Source organism: Barbus barbus, assembly GCF_936440315.1.
Source record: "Barbus barbus genome assembly, chromosome: 17".
Lineage (NCBI taxonomy): Eukaryota > Metazoa > Chordata > Actinopteri > Cypriniformes > Cyprinidae > Barbus > Barbus barbus.
The window spans coordinates 4,514,631-4,535,336 of NC_136745.1; the positions used below are offsets into that span (position 1 = coordinate 4,514,631).

At 36.6% G+C, this 20,706-nt stretch overlaps 1 pseudogene across 1 annotated transcript in view; it reads left to right on the plus strand.

The window, feature by feature from the left end:
* Positions 1 to 236: 236 nt before the first annotated feature.
* Positions 237 to 20,706, plus strand: part of LOC306883199 (UV-stimulated scaffold protein A-like) — a 33,553-nt pseudogene continuing 13,083 nt past the window's right edge. Inside the window, exons 1-5 of the transcript XR_013785915.1 lie at positions 237 to 344; positions 4,199 to 4,561; positions 11,974 to 12,300; positions 12,429 to 12,538; positions 12,716 to 12,844. The product of XR_013785915.1 is annotated as a UV-stimulated scaffold protein A-like (transcript). The remainder of the gene's footprint in view (positions 345 to 4,198; positions 4,562 to 11,973; positions 12,301 to 12,428; positions 12,539 to 12,715; positions 12,845 to 20,706) is intronic.

The window sequence follows — 20,706 nt, forward strand, 5'->3', positions numbered from 1 at the left end:
GTGTCGTCCATTATATCCACTAAATATTTTGGGTGCGGTCTGCTAAAATGAGAAGCTCTCTGTCACTAGTAGACTTTATGAATCTATCTATATATCTGTGTTGAACAGCAGCTGCATAACAAAAATAATAGTGAGTATAATAGCATATGGAAGTAACTGTTTCTCAGCGATGGTTGGTTTGACCCATTCCTTCATGCATTCATTCTTTATTGATTCTGTTATAGGGTTATGTCAAGATGGACCAAACAATGCGTGATAAGCTGTCACAACTGGTTGAGGAGTACTACCTCAGGAGAACCACAGTTAAACCAAGACAAAATGAAGGAAGTGAAGAAAATATGCAAGTATGTTTTTAGTAGGTTGTTGATTTCTTCACACAAACAACAACAACAACAATGTGGACCAAACTGTGAGTCATGTGAATAGATTAGAACAGTCTGGAAACGATTTTATAGGAACAGGAAAACACTCTTCTTTAAGGGCATCTTTATTTGTTTAGTGGGTGATTTTCTTCTTCGTCTTCTTCTTGGTTTTTAACGGCGGCTTGCAACCAACGAAAATAGGTGCATTACCGCCACCTTCTGCTCCGGAGTGTGGAACAGATTTTTATATTATGTTAATCAATCCCGTCTCTCTAATACAATCATAGAAAGCTTTATTGTTTACTTCACTTGCCCATTTTATTAATACCTTAAAATTTAGATCCTGAATTCTATTTTTCCTTAATTGTTCAATCATTCTTCCTCTTTCTTGCTCATACTTCCTACAATCAATAAATACATGAGGTATTGTTTCTTCAACATTACAGTATTCACATAATCCATTTGGATGCTTCCCTATTATTTTAAGAATGCCATTTAAATTTGAATGCCCTAATAGTATTCTGTTAAAGATGACCTCCTCTTCCCTTGACTTTCCTATACACTTTATATTTTGATTTACTTTATTTATTAAACTATAAAGGAATCTACCCTTTTCCCTATTGTTCCACTTAACTTGCCATTCTTTATTCACTTCATTCCAGATTAAAACCTTAATCTCTGATTTACTTAATGGAACTTGTATCTCTATTGTTTCTCTCCGTAATGCTTGCTTTGCTAATTTATCCACTTCTTAGTGAGTGTTTTTGCCCCATTGCATTATTAAAAGGCCCATTGAACCAATTGAACCCTAGAGCCCATTGAACTTTACCTTAAAGTGAACTTAACGACAACTTGAGCCAGTAACAATCTTTTGTTTAACCATCATGCATTTTGTACTGGCAGATGGTGAGGCAAAGAATTAAAAAAAAAATCCATAATTTTTTTTTCAGACAGACATGCCATGGTCACCAAAGCTTTTGCCATCTCTGCCCAAAGTGTGCTTACGATCTCATTATCTAGCCACAGAATGAGGAAACTGGCCTTACCCAGTGTTTGTCAGTTATGAAGCCTAATCAAAGTCCTTTTCCTGATTTGCCAAGTAAGCATAAATCTCTTTGCTCATGTCAAGTCAAGACAATATTATTTGTATATCTCTTTTAACAATGCAAATTGTGTCAAAGCAGCTTTACATCGGCTTGATATAAAGCTGGGTGGCTTTATATCAGCTTTACAGTATTTAGACGGGGAAATAATTTGTCGAAATAGTGTCATTCTCCTCTGGCCAGACAAAATCAGCAGTTTAAATCTAGGCTAAAGCAGAATCAGATTGTGCAAAGGACTCATCTTGTTCCTGTGGTCTTGTCCCGATGGCCGTCTTGGAGACAGGGTCTTCACTGGGGATCAGTCTCTGGGGCTCATCTAGGTGTCCTGGCTGTAGAGGTCATCTCTAGATGCTGATCCACCATCTCATCTGGATACAGTCTGGATCTGGGTGGCTACTGTTACCTCGGAATAAGAAAGAAACAGACTAATATTAGCGTAGATGCCATTCTTTTAACAATGTAACAAGTACATCAGGTGTTTTGGGAAGTGTTCCCGGTTCCGGTTGACCTAATTACTGCAGCCTAAAAATCCTTTAACGGATCTGAATTATAGAAATGCGATAGTGTATTATGTGTAAGCCAGGTTAAAGAGATGGGTCTTTAATCTAGATTTAAACTGACAGAGTGTGTTTGCTTCCCGAACAGTGTTAGATAGATTGTTCCAGAGTTTGGGCGCCAAATAGGAAAACGATCTCCCGACTGCAGTTGATTTTGATATTCTAGGTATTATCAAATGGCCAGAGTTTTGAGATCGCAGCGGACGTGAAGGACTATAATGCGATAAGCTCACTCAGATACTGAGGTGCCGAACCATTCAGGGCTTTATAGGTAATTAGTAAGGTCTTAAAATATATACAATGTTTAACAGGGAGCCAGTGCAGTGTTGACAGAACCGGGATAATATAGTCATACTTCCTGGTTCTCGTAAGAACTCTAGCTGCTGCATTTTGAACCAGCTGGAGTTTGTTTATTAAACGTGCAGAGAAACCACCCAATAAAGCATTACAATAATCTAGCCTCGAGGTCATGAATGCATGAATTAATGTTTCTGCATTTGACATTGAGAGCATAGGTCGTAATTTAGATATATTTTTAAGATGGAAAAATGCAGTTTTACAAATGCTAGAAACATGTTTTTCGAAGGAAAGATTGCTATCAAAAAGTACGCCTAGCTTCCTAACTGATGACGAAGAATTTACAGAGCAGCCATCAAGTATTAGAGCGAGATCTAGGTTATTACATGCAAACGTTTTTGGTCCAATAATTAACACCTCTGTTTTTTCAGAATTTAGCAGTAAAAAATTGCTAGCTATCCAGTTTTTGATATCAACTATACATTCTGTTAGTTTTGCAAATTTGTAAGTTTCATCAGGTCGCAAAGAAATATAGAGCTGGGTATCATCAGCATAACAGTGAACGCTAACACCATGTTTCCTAATGATATCTCCCAAGGGTAACATGTAAAGCGTGAAAAGTAAGGGGCCAAGTACTGATCCTTGAGGTACTCCATACTGCACTTGTGATTGGTATGATACCTCTTCATTTACTGCCACAAATTGATGGCGGTCAGATAAGAACGATTTGAACCATGCCAGATTCGAGATCGGTCTGTAATTAATTAATTCTTTGGGGTCAAGTTGTGTTTTTTTTAATGAGAGGCTTAATAACAGCCAGTTTGAAGGTTTTTGGGACATATGCTAATGACAACGAGTTAATAATATTCAGAAGAGGATCTATTACTTCTGGAAGCACCTCTTTTAGGAGTTTAGATGGAACAGGGTCTAAAATACAGTTTGTTGGTTTAGATGATTTCACAAGTTTATACAATTCTTCATTTCCAGTGGAAGAGAATGAGTGGAATTGTTCCTCAAGAGATCTATAGTGCATCTGATGCGATACTGTGGCTGACAGCTGCATGGTTACAATTTTATCTCTAATAGTTTCGATCTTGGAAGTAAAGTAGTTCATAAATTCATTACTACTGTGCTGCTGGGTAATGTCTGCATCAGTACAAACATTGCAGGTTATTTATCATTGACACTTGTTTCTTTGGATAACGTTATATGAAGCACCATTACTTCGAACGAATTATACTTGAAACCCGACCACTGAAAAATACTGAAAATATTGCTATAAATTGTGGCAACACCTCCCCCTTTACCTTTTGGATGCGGTTCATGTTTGTAACTGTAATCTTGGGGGTAGACTCGTTTAAAGTAATGTAGTCATCTGGTTTTAGCCAGGTTTCTGTCAAACAAAGCACATCTAGCTTATGGTCAGTGATCATATCATTTACAAAAAGTGCTTTTGTAGAAAGGGATCTAATATTCAAAAAGCCAAGCTTTATCATTTGTTTTTTCTGTATTATATCTGTTTTTTATTTCTTGAACATCAATTAAATTGTTACTCTTACTTTGGTTTGGATGTTTTCTGTATTTTCTAGTTCGGGGAACAGGCACAGTCTCTATAGTGTGATATCTAGGTGAAAGAGTCTCTATGTGCTGAGAATTAACTGACTTCTGTGACGTAAGGCGGCTAGCAGACGGTCGGTTTAGCCAGTCTGTCTGTTTCCTGACCTGGGCCCCAGTTAGTCAAGTACGAACTCTAAGACTATGTGCCATATTTCTAGAGAGAAGTGCCTGTGTGTTTGTTTTTGTGGCCATAGAGCAGCACTGGACATATGACCTTACGCTCGTCGTTATGTTGAATCTCTTCTTCCTTTTCTGACCACAGAGTTTCCACTGACTACGTTGATCATTTCTACCACTTGATTATGACCCAACTGAACCAAGAGCACGCAGAGATCCGTCTCTCTGCCTTCCAAATGGTCACTGAGATTTTCAGCCGATCACATTACTTCAGAGATCTTCTCATCACAAATTTTCAGGAGTTCCTGGAACTTACAGTAGAAACAGATGCTGAGCAACCGTTGCCTCCACCCAAAGAGGTGGCGAGAAAACTAAGGACACTTGCCATTCAGACTGTGCAGTTGGCACGCCATGTATGGAGAGGCGTACAAGAAACTGTCTCTGGGATATCACTTTCTTAAGCAGATTAAAAAGGTATTTATCTGGATGCGCCTGTTCTGTGATTATAGTATTTAATGCCATCAGTCTGCACCGTGGGACACGTCACTATTGTTTGTAATTATATAAAGACTGTTATGGAAAATATATTGTGTTCTAGCTAAAATTAGCTGTGTAATCAAAAGTGAATGAATCGAGCAATTGATATAAAAAATTTAAATAGTGTCTCATTTTATTTTCCAACGTTATGTTCAAATTGTTTATTATTTACATATGGTTTTTATCACTTGATGGTATGGGCGGTTTTAATTTTGATTATAATTCGTCATTATCATAGTGAAATGTCTCCCTAAAGGGATAGTTCACCCAAAAATTTTAAATTCTCAATCAAGATTTACTCACCCTCAAGTTGTTCCAAACCTGTATGAATTTCTTTATCTACTTAACACAAAATAATATATTTTGAAGAATAAAGGTAACCAAATAGTTGCTGGTCTCCATTGGCTTCTGTCGTATGGAAAAAAAAAAGGTAAACACCTTTATGTTCATAAACCGTAACTCCACTGAAGAAAAAAACAAATCTACAGATAAGTACTTGTTACCATTTGAGCAAAAAAGAGAATTAACAAAAATAAATGAAAATAAAATGTAAAAGTAAAATAATTTTACACTAAAATCAGTTGTCTACACTAAAATCAAGTCATTTGATTATTCCTTGATATATTTACACACATTTTTATTTTATATAAATGTAATTTTTTATCATTATTATTAGGGCTGTGTATTGGCAAGACAGGGGTTGCGATACGATATATTGTGATACATAGCGATATTGTAAGCAAGGCGATATATTGGGATATTTCTTATTTTAGAAATAAGATATATATATTTTTTAGGAAAGCTGTCATTAAGAACACACCACCATATGCAAACCTTAGCAAAAAAATAAAAAAATAAATAAAAATAGTTTAACCAACACACTGCAGAATACACTGGGATCTGCATTTGCAATAATCATTCCCTATAACATTCGACATGATTGAACCACTTTTTGTGCAGTACGAGTAAAGGGGGAAATATTCAAGTGCTTGCATGATTCTTCAGTTAAATGTATGTATAAAATGTATTTTATAAAAAGACAAAAAATATATATTTATAGACTACTTTAAAGGTTCACAGTTTAAGTTTACAATTGTGACATACAATATCATAACATTTGATCTGAACAAAAAATTACATATGCTTATATCAATGAAAAATAAAGTGCTTGCAGGATTCCTAAACAAAACAAAACAATTGTAAAACAATCAAATAAATACAGATGTTAAACATTCTCAGAACTTTTTAACTTGGATTTCACAGGTTTTTCAGTTTGTATTTATGTTCCGCGTGAAATCGCCGAGACCGCGACGCGAGCACCGCCCCAACTGCACAAAACGCCCCCGAATTACGAGAGAAAGCAGCAGCTGCGCGGCGACTCTACTGCCCGCCGCACCCCGCGCAAAGGCTCTTTACACGGGACGCGGCAAGCGGCAGAACCGAGGTTGCGCTCACGCCGCGGGCCCAGGACGGGCATTACCACAAAAGCCCAAATGGCGCCACACTTCAGCTTTGTACATCGAAACGAGAGCTGGAACAATTCTATCATCCTCCATTACTGGCAGCGAACTATATTAATGCTAACATTAGTGGAGTGCCCGGATGCTAGTATTTCCTGTCACTGTTTAAGTTCAGAATATGAACTCAAAACGAAGCAACTGCCATGAGTCTTGTATGATTTTTATTTTTTTTATTTTTTTTAAATATCGACATTCCGTTTTGGAGAATCGATACAGTATCGCCAAACAAAATATCGCGATACGTGTATCGATATTTTCTTACACCTCTAGTTATTATATCATGTCTCCTCTAAACTTGAAGGTCTAGCAATGTGGCAAACAGTCATGTTGCCAATTGATAGTTTTCACTATCAATAGTATCTATAGTTCCTGAACTAAGCTTTGCTCCACTGACTGCCAGTTATTTTTACGCAGATTGCATCAAGTAATAATGTAGTAAAACACTGATATTAAAAGGCGATATTCACCTTATTGATGATGTATATTTTGTACAGCCAAGAAGATGAAGCCAGAATATGCAAAAGTTTCACATTAAATGGCTTCCCATAGAAAACCATTAGAAGGAAAACGCTGAACCGTTAAGCGGATTGCGTTCATATTCCGGCCTCATCTGCTTGCCTTTGTAAACTATGCATCATTAATATGGTGAATACTGAATTTGATCTTTTAATATTACCGTTTTAAATATTACGGCACTTTAAGTGTTTTTACAATGTTTTGTCGCAATGTTTATGATTGACATATATTCGCGGGTGCTTAATATGGATTGCAAATGGCCAAAACTTGCATTTTGTTCAGAAATACCGTTGTTTTATTCTTTTGAGAGGTGATCTAAATATTTGCGGTTTGGAAACAGATGAAAAATGTACACGCTTGATTAGCAGTTCTATGGATGTTTTGCTCTCCAAGCTTCGAGCCGGTCACGACTGAAAGCTATGAATTGAGTGCAAGTGCACTATTGGCTTGTTTTCAGAAATTTTGTCAAATTATTTCACTGAATACTAACATTAAATTTCTCAAAGTGGAACTACTGATCTATAATGAAGAACTGGGTTGCAGATGACATCACAACATAGACATCACTGCATTGCCATGTTTATATTTCCACACATTCTTGATGGGACATCATCTGATTACCCATCCAATCTCTGTTTTTATATCTGAAGCCAGCCTACATTATACAGCAGAATTTCTACACTTTTATTTTTATTTAGATACTGGAATTACTGCTTATTGAAAGCGGGAGAGAGTTATGTTCATCTTTAATTATAGTTCTCTATACTTCTTCTTAATTATAGTATTGAGCATCAGATCAAGGCACCTACACATATTTATTAAATACCATTGCGTTAATTCTGGAAACAGATTTATGCGTTTATGAGAGCAATTTATTATTACAGGCTTGTATTATAGTATTTGTACCACTTTTTGGAATTAAACCACTTTCAGTTAATAATCCTAGTCAAATCAAGTCACCTTTATTTATATAGCGCTTTTAACAATACAGATTCAACTTTCCAATATCAAAACAGGAAAATAGGGTAACACTTTATAATAACGTTCAGCTACAAGTCATCCACAAGTGACCAGTCAATGATGAACCAATCATCCACAAAACATGACTACGCGTGATACTATGACTAATAAGTGATACGTCCATACTCCCATCCATGTTTTGTAAGCCACAAATCATATAGAAGTGACAAGATGATGATGAACCAATCATCCACAAAACACGACTACACACCCACAAATGGTCAAGCAACATGCCAACGGCCCACAAATCTGTCACAAGTCATCTTCAAAAAACAGCATCATGACATAATCAAACAGATCCCCAATGGTTAACAGTTTAGATAGGCCACTAGTTTATCAATCACCTACAAATCATTGAAATGTCAACATTGCACCACCATCACAATAAACATTATAAATCATCTACAAAGCTCTCCGCATCCCCCAATCCAAAGTGCAAACCACCCACCACCTACAAATGCGCCACACACCACCCGCAGATCCTGTCCATCCACTACAAATGATCTGTAGGTGCACACAATGCTCCCACAACACTCCCTGCAGTATACAGTATAGGCACACCTATCTCAACCATGTCTGTATAGCTTATCCTGTGTAAATTGGCAATAATCATTACTGACATCCACAGTAACAAGTACTTAACATTGTCCTGAAAACTTATCCTGTCTGACTGATACCGTTGTAATTGTAATTACAAAGGTATTTAATTTAATTTAGTCATTGACACCCTGTAATTTAGTCATTGACACCCTGTTTGCGTATGCAATGTGGCTACACACTTCCCATCAGCAATCCAGTCATTTACAGTATCTCACAAAAGTGAGCACACCCCTCACATTTCGGCAATCAATTTAGTATATCTTTTCAAGGGACAATACTATAGAAATGACACTTGGATATATTTTAGAGTAGTCAATGTGCAACTTGTATAGCAGTAAAGATTTACTGTCCTCTGAAAATAACTCAACATACAGCAATTATTGTCAAAAAAGCCATTATTGTCAAAACTGAGTACACCCTAATTTATAACAGCTATACATCGTTTAACCATGCAAAGCCATGTGTCCTATTCATCATGTTCATGTTTTTGTCTGCTTGACAGGACCATACAAATTTGTATTTTTGTTTTAGAGCAGTTCAAATTTGGTGCTTTGAGTACAATTTTCTCATACTGACCACTGGATGTTTAACATGGCACCTCATGGCAAAGAACTCTCTGAGGACTTGAGAATTAGAATTGTTGCTCTCCACAAAGGTGACCTAGGCTATAAGAAGTTCGGTAACAGCCTGGAACTGAGTTACAGTCCAGTGACCAGGGTCATACAGAGGTTTTCCAAGACGGGTTTCACTCGGAACAGGCCTTGCGAGGGTCGATCAAAGATGTTGAGTCTTTGTGCTGTGCGTCAGATGCAGAAACTGGCTTCAAAAAACAGACGCATGAGTGCTGCCAGCATTGCTTTAGAGGTTGCAGAAGTGGAAGGTCAGCTTGTCAGTGCTCAGACCATACGCCACATACTGAAACAAGACGGTTTGCATGGCCGTCGTCCCAGAAGGAAGCCTCTTCTGAAGCTGGGTCTGTAAGCTTTCATGTAAACCGGATTAGATTGCATCTTTTTAAGCAGAATTGATACTTAATATTTGCCCCAGCCACCGCTACTTTATTACAAGAGTACCCTACTGGTCCAGAGACATTAATTTAAAATAATAATAATTTAAAAATTAATTTGAAAATAATGTTGTGTAGTCTATACTATAGACAAAGCCAGTATCTATACTCATTATACTCATTGAAAGATTTATTAGTGATGAAATAATTACTTTATAATTGTATTGGAGTCTTGCACACATGAGTGTTGACAGTTATTATGGGAGTGGCTTGATTAAGCGCAGGATAACTTGATCTCTAAGAAACTTTAATTAATGCTGTCACATAAGAAATCTGCTTCAAAGATAAAATTAAATGAATTGCAAATTACAACATTTAAATAAAAATGTAAAGTCTGTACAAATACTAGAAATCATAAATAATTGGGAATCATGTAAAAAAATCTAACAAATAAATGAAAAACAGTGCACATTTAATTTATCTATTTACATCTCTTTTATCTAGTTATTTCTATATACAGTTATGTAGTTTTGTTCGCTTGGCTGTTTCCTTATGAAGGTCCAGAAATTTCAGGTGTCTTTTTTAATGATATGATGTCATTACGTTGCTGTCTTGCCGCCAGCCAATCGCTGCGTTGCTGATCGTGGTTTCGAGTACATCTGCCCTTTTCGGGGAACACGAGAACGCTCAGTAATTTTATCGTAGTAATCTTAGACAACTTAATCCAGATATTTTAATCTAATACGCAAATTCGTTTGAAGAACCAAATTAGCCAGAGATCAGTTATCAGGATTAGAAGATCTGGCATCTTTCAAATCATCTCAGATGTATTAAGCGAGGTACGAAGAACGGACCCTTGGTGAATTCCATGCCCAAGCGTATTAAGGCAGTTTTAGATAACAGTGGTGCCCCTACAAAATATTGACACTTTGTATACAGTTTTGACATGTTCACTTGTACTCATTTTTGCTGCCAGTTATTTGGACAAAAATGGTTATATGTTGAGTTATATTTAGAGGACAGTAAATTTGTACTTCTATACAAGCTGCATATTGACTACTCTAAAATATATCCAAGTTTCATTTGTGCAGTATTGTCCCTTGAGAAATTATACAAAAAATTTTGCTGAAATGTGAGGGGTTTGCTCACTTTTGTAAGATAGTGTATGTGCAGAAAGTGGAACTAATTCTAAATTGCTGTCGTTAAAATGCACAGATAGAAAATATTTAAACAATTTAAAGCTTGCGTAAATGTGAAATTCCTAGATTTGTATTGCTATAAGGGTAAGTTTACAATAAAGTATTTAAAGTTTTTTTACAGCATGTTTAAGATTTCACAGCCCCACCAAGAATCAACATTTCCTGAGAAACTATGTTAAGCAAATACTTTATATGCTGGTTAAACACTAAATGATAGCTCCCAGGACATACTGTAAATTTGGCGCTAATATTAGAACATTGATGTCATTTTTCAAAACACTTCAGTGTTCAAAATGCACATTTTTCAAAACTCCTAGCACTCAGTGGGTCAAATAAGTATTTGATACGCTGCCGATTTTTCAAGTTTTCCCACTTACAAAGAATGGAGAGATCTGTAATTTTCATCATAGGTACACCTCAACTGTGAGAGACAGAATATTAAAAAAAATCCAGAAAATCACATTGTATGATTTTTAAATAATTAACTTCCATTTTATTGCATGAAATAAGTATTTGATCACCTACCAACCAGCAAGAATTCCGCAAAAACTCCACTCGCCGTGTTTGGAGGAAGAAGAAGGATGAGTACAATCCCAAGAACACCATCCCAACCGTGAAGCATGGGGGTGCTTTTCTGCAAAGGGGACAGAACGACTGCACCGTATTGAGGGGAGGATGGATGGGGCCATGTATGGACAACAACCTCCTTCCCTCAGTAAGAGCATTGAAGATGGGTCGTGGCTGGGTCTTCCAGCATGACAATGACCCCAAACACACAGCAAGGGCAACTAAGGAGTGGCTCCGTAAGAAGCATTTCAAGGTCCTGGAGTGGCCTAGCCAGTCTCCAGACCTGAACCCAATAGAAAATCTATAGAGGGAGCTGAAACTCTGTGTTGCCCAGCGACAGCCCTAAAACCTGAAAGATCTGGAGAAGACCTGTATGGAGGAGTGGGTCAAAATCCCTGCTGCAGTGTGTGCAAACCTGGTCAAGAACTACAGGAAACGTCTGACCTCTGTAATTGTAAACAAACAAAGGTTTCTGTACCAAATATTAATTTCTATTTTTCTATTGTATCAAATACTTATTTCATGCAATAAAATGGAAATTAATTATTCAAAAATCATACAATGTGATTTTCTGGATTTTTTTTTAATATTCTGTCTCTCACAGTTGAGGTGTACCTACGTTGAAAATTACAGATCTCTCCATTCTTTGTAAGTGGGAAAACTTGAAAAATCGGCAGCGTATCAAATACTTATTTGCCCCACTGTACATATAAACATAAGTTCATTTGTTCAGTGAACTAAAATCACATCTTCAAAATCTTGCAAAAAAACAAACAAACTGTAAATATCTAGAAAACACATAGCATTTAGCAATCTTGTTTAAAAAAAGTTTTGGTTCAAGTTTTGTTCTGTTGTCATTAATGTCATTAAGTGCACTTAATCCATAGTTAAAAACAGTGTGCCCATCCATTTCTATCCATGCTAAAATGCTTGTTTTGATCTCTCTTTCATTAAGAAATTACGACTGAGATTGAGGAAACCGTGACTGAGATGAACAACTGCATAAAACTGCTTGCAACCGATGACTTAAACCTGTTTAATGAGGAAGCAGCAGTTGTTAAAACCTCTGCGGAAGCTGAGAACATATCTGACCAACCCTGCTGCAGTAAAGACCTGAGCAATGAGCAGAAGGGAAAGATGACAGAGAAGACAAATGATGAAGGGCAAACAGACAAGTGTAGTGACGAGAGTGACACAGAGGAAGTTCCTGATGAGGACGCGTTTCTCCGCAGCACTGGTTTAATGTCTTATAGATATCAGCTGGAGCTCAGTGTATCCACAGGTGTATCTGACTGATCGGGTTCACAGCCATTCTCATGATACGTATCCTTTGTCATGTCATAGCATGGCATGGAATTTGTAGTTCAAATTGGGAAATTTTGTGAATAACCATTTGAATCATGTCTGCAGATTTAAAATTGAGGGAGACAGAGGAGAATGAAGCAATTGTAAACACTGTGAGGGATCTCCATAGACTCATCACAACCAGACACCTGCCTCTGGTGCAGTCCTGGATCCAGGTAAACCCTTTGACCTCTGAAAGGAATCATTCATTCCCAAATGAAAAACCTTTCAGTGATTATTGAAAAATACATGTTTAGCGCAATGTCCAAGCTGCTCTTTTCCACAAAAATCCGTATTTGAAACTTAATAAACCATCATCTTTCACAGCGACCTGTAAAATGTGTCTTTTACAGGTCTTTACGAAGGTGGGTGTTGAGGAAGAACTGATGAGGAGAGCCACTGAGTTAAAGAAATCACTGGAGTACGCCTTGAAAAAACACGAGTATCTTCATATAGACTTCAAAAACAGAGAAAGAAGAGTGGTGAGTTTTTTTTTTTTAAACGGATATAGGCCTATACGTTTTTGCACTGATTTTGAGGGTTAAACAGTAATGAGAGTACTGTACTCTCACATCCTGTTGTTTCTGTTATAACTGAGTGCTTCCTATATTTGAAGCATCTGTTGTGTTCTGAAGGAGAAAATGTGAGTTGACTGACAAATATTTTTATTTTTGATGTGCTGCACGACTGTTGCAGGATTTTACAGTGACAAATATCGTGTGAATTTGTTTTGTGAATTGTATTCAATATATTTAACTTTTCACAGTTACATCAAAGCAAGGTTATAATGTTTCTGGTCTGTTTAAATCATATTTTTACATGTTACATGTTTACATAACAATGATTATTATTAATATATAATATTAATAGTTATAATATATTACATTTAGCAATTAATTTCCATTGATTGGATACATCATCCAGCCCACAACTGATTTTTCTGTGTTGAGTGAGTAAGATATAGTGTATACATAAGATATAGTGTATACATACATACATATATACAGTATGTACCATGCTGTAAGCAGTAGTGATCACAGTAATTCAGCAATGCAAATTATATCTGGAATAACTTCAGTAATGCATTATCCCCAGAGGAGGGTGCTCTTTCCCCACACATTAAATACTGGAAATTTGTCAAATAGTGTGCTGAAAAATGTTTGCTTGTCAAAAGATGTCCAAATGTAACACATGACGAGGGTGTTGAGAAAATGTGTGTAGTGTGGACATTTTTTGATTACACTGTTTATTGTATGGTCCAATTCTAAAGACGCGCATCTTTGCTACGGGGAGGCACAGCTCATATGCTAATGGCGATTTGCTCACTCTAGGGTGGAATGGGACACAGCAAGCAGTTAGGAGATCATTATGACACATGTTATCCATTTTTAACTGGCTGAAAAGAACAGACAGGGTAGAAAAAAAAAGGAGGGGTGTGACATTGACAAAGCACTTGACTGCACGCCAGAGAGGTTTATCACTCTCAGTGACGATTTTCAATGCAATAAGTCAGTGCTTTGTGATAAAGCAACAACTAAAAGGCCTTTATCATAATTAGTTTTTCCTTTTCCCCCTAAAAGCATTCCATTACTTTATTCCCTGCGTCATTGCTATGACATGGGCGGAATTGCTTTCAGCTTAAACTCCTACTGATTAAAGAACAGAAAAAGGTGTAAAATGACTATTTATAATTTTTCTGTGTGCCTTTATCGCATGATAATGAGTTTTAGATTAAACAAAAACTCCAATAGCTTGGAAATTTAAATATAAGGAAAAATGAATTATTAAAGTATACCAAAATATCAATGCATTTTTGGCTATTGCTACAAATATACCCTAGTGACTTAAGACTGGTTTTGTGGTCACAGGGTCACAAATTTACTCTGAAAAACACTGTAGGATTTGCTTTCTAAACTATTTGGACTCAGAAGTTGCTAGTAAATCTGAACAAATAATTACAAAGAAATGGCAAATAACACATTGAATTAAGTGTAACATTTTAAAGCAGAAAGACTGAAATAGTATTTTATATCATACTTAAGTAATCTTAGTTTTTTTTACAACTCATTCGATAGATAGATAGATAGATAGATAGATAGATAGATAGATAGATAGATAGATAGATAGATAGATAGATAGATAGATAGATAGATAGATAGATACAGTGCCCTCCATAAGCATTTACATTTACATTTACATTTATTCATTTAGCTGACGCTTTTATCCAAAGCGACTTACAATTGCTATATATGTCAGAGGTCGCACGCCTCTGGAGCAACTAGGGGTTAAGTGTCTTGCTCAGGGACACATTGGTGTCTCACAGTGGATTCGAACCCGGGTCTCTCACACCAAAGGCATGTGTCTTATCCACTGCGCCATCACCACCCCCCGTTCCAATAAGCATTGGAACAGTAAAGACAAAATTGCTCTGTTGGCTGTGGAGTCAAGACATTTGCAAATATGATTAAAAGTTAATATGAGACAAAACTACAGAATGTCACATTTTATTATTGGGTTATTCAACACATACATGTTTTATCAAATAAAAAGAACAGCACTTTTAGAGTTCATCCCACTCATTGATGTGAGCATAAGTATTGGGACAGTTGAACATAAGGCAGATATAAAAGATTAAAAGCTATTATTTAGTTGCAGATCCCTTGCGCACAATCACAGCAGTGAGTCTGTGACCCATAGACATCACCAGACTCTTGGTCTCATCCTTTGAAATACTTCTCCCAGCCTTTAATGCAGCCAATTCCAATTGTTGCTTGTTTTGGGGAGTTTCTGCCTTTACTCTCCTCTTCAGCTGGTGAAATTCATGTTCAATCAGATTTAAATCTGGAGATTGACTTGGGAAATCTAAGACTTTCCATTTCTTTGCTCTTATAAATTCCTTGACTGAACTGGCAGGGTGTTTTGGGTCATTGTCCTGATGCAATATGAAGCACTTCCAAATGAATCTGGTGGCATTTTCTTGAATATTGGTAGGCAAGATGGTTTCATACCCTTCCAAATTCCTTCTGCTACTGTCATCATACATTAAGTCATCAGTAAAGTTGAGAGGGCCTGTTCCAGAGGCAGCCATGCATAACCATGCCATGACACCACCTCCACCATGCTTTACAGATGAGGCTGTATGCTTGGGATCATTGCAGTTCCCTTTTTTTCTCCACATTTTTGCTTTCCCATCACTTAGATAAAGGTTCATCTTTGTCTCATCGGTCCATAAACACAGTTCCAAAACTCTTCTGGCTCACCTTTGTGCTTTTTTTGCAAACTCTAATCTTGCCTTTCTATTTTTGGTGCTGGTCAGAGGTTTGCATCTTGCTGTGTAGCATCTGTAATTCTGTGTCAAAGTCTCCTGAGGACAGTAGATTGTCAGAGCATCACCCCAGCTTTCTGGAAGTTGTTGGTGATTTTACAGTCACGTCTTTTAGGGTTCATTTTCACAGCTTTTATGATTTGTCTGTCATCAATTACTGTTGTTTTCTCAGCCGATCAGGTCGTTGTTGGTTGTTGGTGTCGCTGGTGGTTTCCAAACTTTCGATTTCTCCATGCCCTTTGTTTTTGCTAGAGCTCTAACTGACTTCCTCTTTTCTTTTAGCATCCAAATTGCTTGCTTTTCTCTCAAAGTCAGCTCCCTCGTCTTCATCCTGGTTTGTGTGTCATCATCGAATGCAAAAGTAATGGATATAACTGATACGACACATTCTCTGTTTAGAGAATGTGTCTCTAATGCTTATGCTCTGGTGGGACATATGCTCATACTTCTGCTCACATCAGATAGAGGGATGAAACTCTAAAAGTGCTGTTCTTTTTATTTGGTAAAACATCTGTGTTGAATCACCAAATAATAAAATGTGACATTCTGTAGTTTTGTCTCATATTCATCTTTTAATCATATTTGTAAATGTCTTGACTCCACAACCAACAGAGCAATTTTGTCTTTACTGTTTTGCATAATACTTTTGCAGGGCACTGTAGATATAAAATTGTGAATTTGGGTAAATTAGAACACTTTTGTCATTGAGATGACTGGGAAAATGTTTCAATTATCCTGAAATAACCCTGTGTGTGTGTTTGCATGTATGCATATGTGTGTGTGTGTGTGTGTGAGAGCTTTCAAATTGAGATATAACAGGATATAACAGGAGTCTCTCTCCAGGCTGCCTAGAACGTGTTCTCGTGGCAAAGCGCATTTCATTCTTTTCTGCGGTCAGCTAGCCCGCTAGTCCATACACCTGAGTTATTGGTTTGCCGTAATAATTTGCAAGACCTTCCCCGTAAGAGAGGAGATTAGCATATAAATAGCAGATGCACAGAGGACCATCACAGCTGAGTACATTTAATTTTTGGTTTATAAGATTGAATGGGTTTTTAAACGCATAGCTATCAAACTTGGCCAAAGACAAATGAAGTGTAGGGCTCAGTTGTCCGAAGCTACCTCCTCAGCTCATTTTTTAAAAGGATAACAGACCTGCTTAAGGAGTGTGCTTGGCCGATGCTTCCCTGGGCACAAAGTAATTGAGATTGCTTACAGAGTTAATTAGACCATACAAAATATATTGGAGGGCACGAAGAGCACTGCTGGAATGTGTTTTCCCCATAAGTGGGGGACATTTAACCGGAAACTCATTATCTTATCCTCTCAGGGTAGAGGCCAGGGGCCACTGCATGATCAATAGAGTTCACTGCAAATGTCTGCCAGTAGTCCACTCGTGGAAACACATCATCTAAATATTCTCTCACTCAACATCACTCTTATATGTCCATGTCTGCTGATGAAACAAATCATGGAGGTTAAAGTATTATTGTATATAAAAGGTATAATAGTATATAATATATATAATAAAGTATATAAAGGTTTAAGTATTATTGAGATACTATCATAGTTTTTATTAATATTTTGAATTAGTTTTAATTTAATAAATGTTTTTTCATATTTTACATTTTAATTTTACAGTTTTAGTATTTTGTGGTGTTTTTTGACATTTTATTAGTTTTATTCCTTTTAGAATGTCTAAAAAAAAATTCTACATACATTTTTCAGTTTTAGTTTTATTTATTTGTTTCCTTGGAGAATAGCTAAAATAAAATTACTTTTACATATAGCTCTTTTTTTTTTCTTTTTTTTTTTGATTTTATTAGATTGTTTTTGTTAACTATAATAACCCTGGTTAGAGGGACAATATCTCAGCATTTACATTTAGATTTCTTTTTTTTATATTTGTTGATTATACATTTAGACTTACTATAAACACAAAATTAAGCGTTTTTCATTATATTATAATTACTAATATTCATTTAATATATTAAATTATTCTGGGAAGATTATTAGTAGATAATTTATTATTTTAATTTATTTAAATGTTTATATTAATTTATATTAGAAATTAATCTAATATAAATGTTCATATTACGTAAATATATAATTATTAAAATGACTAGTGTATGATTATTACCTAATTAGACACTTTTCATGTGATATTTCAACTTTTCAATCATTAGGCTGATATTGTATTGTGAACTGTAAAAGAATCAAACTCTCTACATAATTTGTATTATTTTCTGGAAACATTCCTGGGCTACTTTACATTGTCAGGAGTTTAGTTTTCCTTGAGACACTTGGAGGTGTGCTTGACATGTCAGCAACACCCGCGTCAGCAAAAACCCTTATATGGAGACTCATTCTCAGGATCTACACACTCCAGTCAAAGAATTATAATACTGCCTTTACAAGTTGACAGTGCTGATTTTATCACAACAGAATTAAAGTGATTTAAACATAACAGTTTTTGGTCTGCAATGTCTATTGTGCAAGCATTTTTAACTGCACTTTTATCTATCAAGGTAGTAACTGCATTTGATTAAATAAAGACAAGATGAATAGACAATCTGTTCTGCAGCTGGTGGCAACAATGCATAAAAAAGGTTTAGGTGAGATTGAAATGATGTGTAAAGTTTGTAATTAGTTGCAGAATGACTGCTCAGTGTTTCAATTTACATCAAATGTTCCCTCCCTTTTTTAAAGTGGTGATGGACTTTCCTGTTTCTCTATGTCTGAAGTGGACTCTGTCGGCTATTAGCAGTGTTGTTTACATTTGTTAAATACTAAAAATGTGAAAGTAACTAATTCAACTTAACTCAAGTACAGACCAGGGGGAAGGCCAGACATTTTTAAATGGGTGGGCCTACATAAAACAGGGTGGGCAAAGTGTACTGTGTGAAAACTGCATGTCAAATTTTCAACAGAAAATATAACGCAGCACAAACTATTTTCTGTCTGGTATAATGACATTGTAAACATTATTTGAATTATTGTTTGGAAAAATCTCTGTAGTTACCTATAACACTTTACAATAAGCTTTCATTTGTTAACGTTAAACTAACAATATACTTCTACACGATACTTCTAATGCATTGATTAATGTTAATTTACTAATACATACGTAAAATTAAAAGTTGTATCTGTTAACATTAAGTGAAGTGACCTATACTCGGAATTTGTGCAATTAACCCATCCAAAGTGCACACACACAGCAGTGAACACACACACACACCGTGAACACACACCCGGAGCAATCATGGAGCCATTTATGCTGCGGCGCCCGGGGAGCAGTTGGGGGTTCGGTGCCTTGCTCTGAGACTCGAACTCGCAACCTTTGGATTACGAGTCCAACCATTAGGCCACAAATTCCCTTGATCTAGAACACTTGATCTAGTACCTGATCTAACACAAAGTAACAATGAACAGTTGTATTTTTATTAACTCGTGTTAATAAAGGTTAATAAATATTGTAACAAATGTTGGTTAATGCTTTAATTAACGTTAACTAAAGTAAGTTTATTACCTCAGTCTGATACATCAGGCATTTGGGTTAAACACGCAAGTCATCTCATAATCAAGTGGTCTCTGTCAGTTCTTGTTCAAAGGAGAGTAAACTGAGGACTGTGCAAATACGCAGTTGTTGTGGAGAACAGTATCTAGAACATTGTTTGTTTCTTTCTACAAAAAGACGCATGTATTTAGCTAATCAAACACTGTTACATGTGCTAATATGACGTTTGAGACACGCTTGGCTCAGAAGTTTCCGATCTATAAATCTATAAATAAACCTGCAGGTGGTGTGGTCTCAATTGTAGATGGTCTGGATTCATTGCTAAGACTTAGTTTAAAGTTAAAAGTAGTTAAAAGTAGCTTGCAGACAGTGGTACAGAAAGTGGATTGCATTCATTCAAGTGGATTTCATTGCATTACAAATTTTAGGTGGAGACTATAGGGCTTGAGTATGAAATGAAGGGATTATTTAATTTCATAACCACTGAAAACACACAGATGTGTTCTGTGTTCACCGTAGAAGGCTCATTTCTGAACCCACGCCATCAGTGCACGTAATTGAGACCTCATGCAAAGACAGTTTATACCTCAATATGGAATTGCCAACATTTGAACGAAAGCAAAGCAAGCTACAATCTTTAGTACTTTATACTGAGGTAATCATGGAGACAATTAGACAGAAAAAATGGAAAGGCACGCTAGAGCCGTACATTTTAGCATTGCCCTCGGAAAGGAAGGGCACACAGATTATATATACCATTTTATACCAACGACCCCCATATTTAAAAACTGGCATTCTGTTATGCATTGTAGCGCACGAGCTGCTTAAGCACCTTTTGAGTAAATTAAAAGGCATAAATTCTGTTTAGCACTAATGCAGACGTCGTCTCCCCAGGCCTGCGAGTCTGAACACCCTCGGCTAAGGAGTGGGGCCCAGGAGGAGGGGGGTAAAATAGCCTTGAGTTGCTTTTCACCTTTCATAAATTCCAGGCTGGGGATTTCTGTACCAAAAAAAAAAAAATCATTTGCTGCCTGGTGGTTCATTGCTATTCTGTTTAGATTGATGGTGGTCATTTACCCGGCAGTGGAAGTTAAGTGCTGCTGTCACTCTTGAAGAGCATAATTGGGAGGTTCCACAGGTCAGTGGCGGTGACAGTTTTCTCTTTTGATTAGTGTTAGAGTGATAACAAAACTTACAGCGCGAGTGATGGATGAGCAGGTGCAGATGGCAGCAGTAGATGCTCGGAGGGAGAGCAGAATAAAGCTCACCTGCCTCCTGAAACCATGAGCCAGTCACCATCGTCTTCAGCACTTAAAGACATTTATAATGCGATGATGCTTTATTTTTTTTTAATTAGTTGTGTTTGCTAAATCATCACTTTTACTATTGAACATACTTGCCGTTCGTAAATATAGATAAACTTTGGCCCTTAACTGCCCTGAATTGTGGTACGGATATTGATGATATTTCAGATCTATCGGTTGATCAGTTGTGGGTTTTTT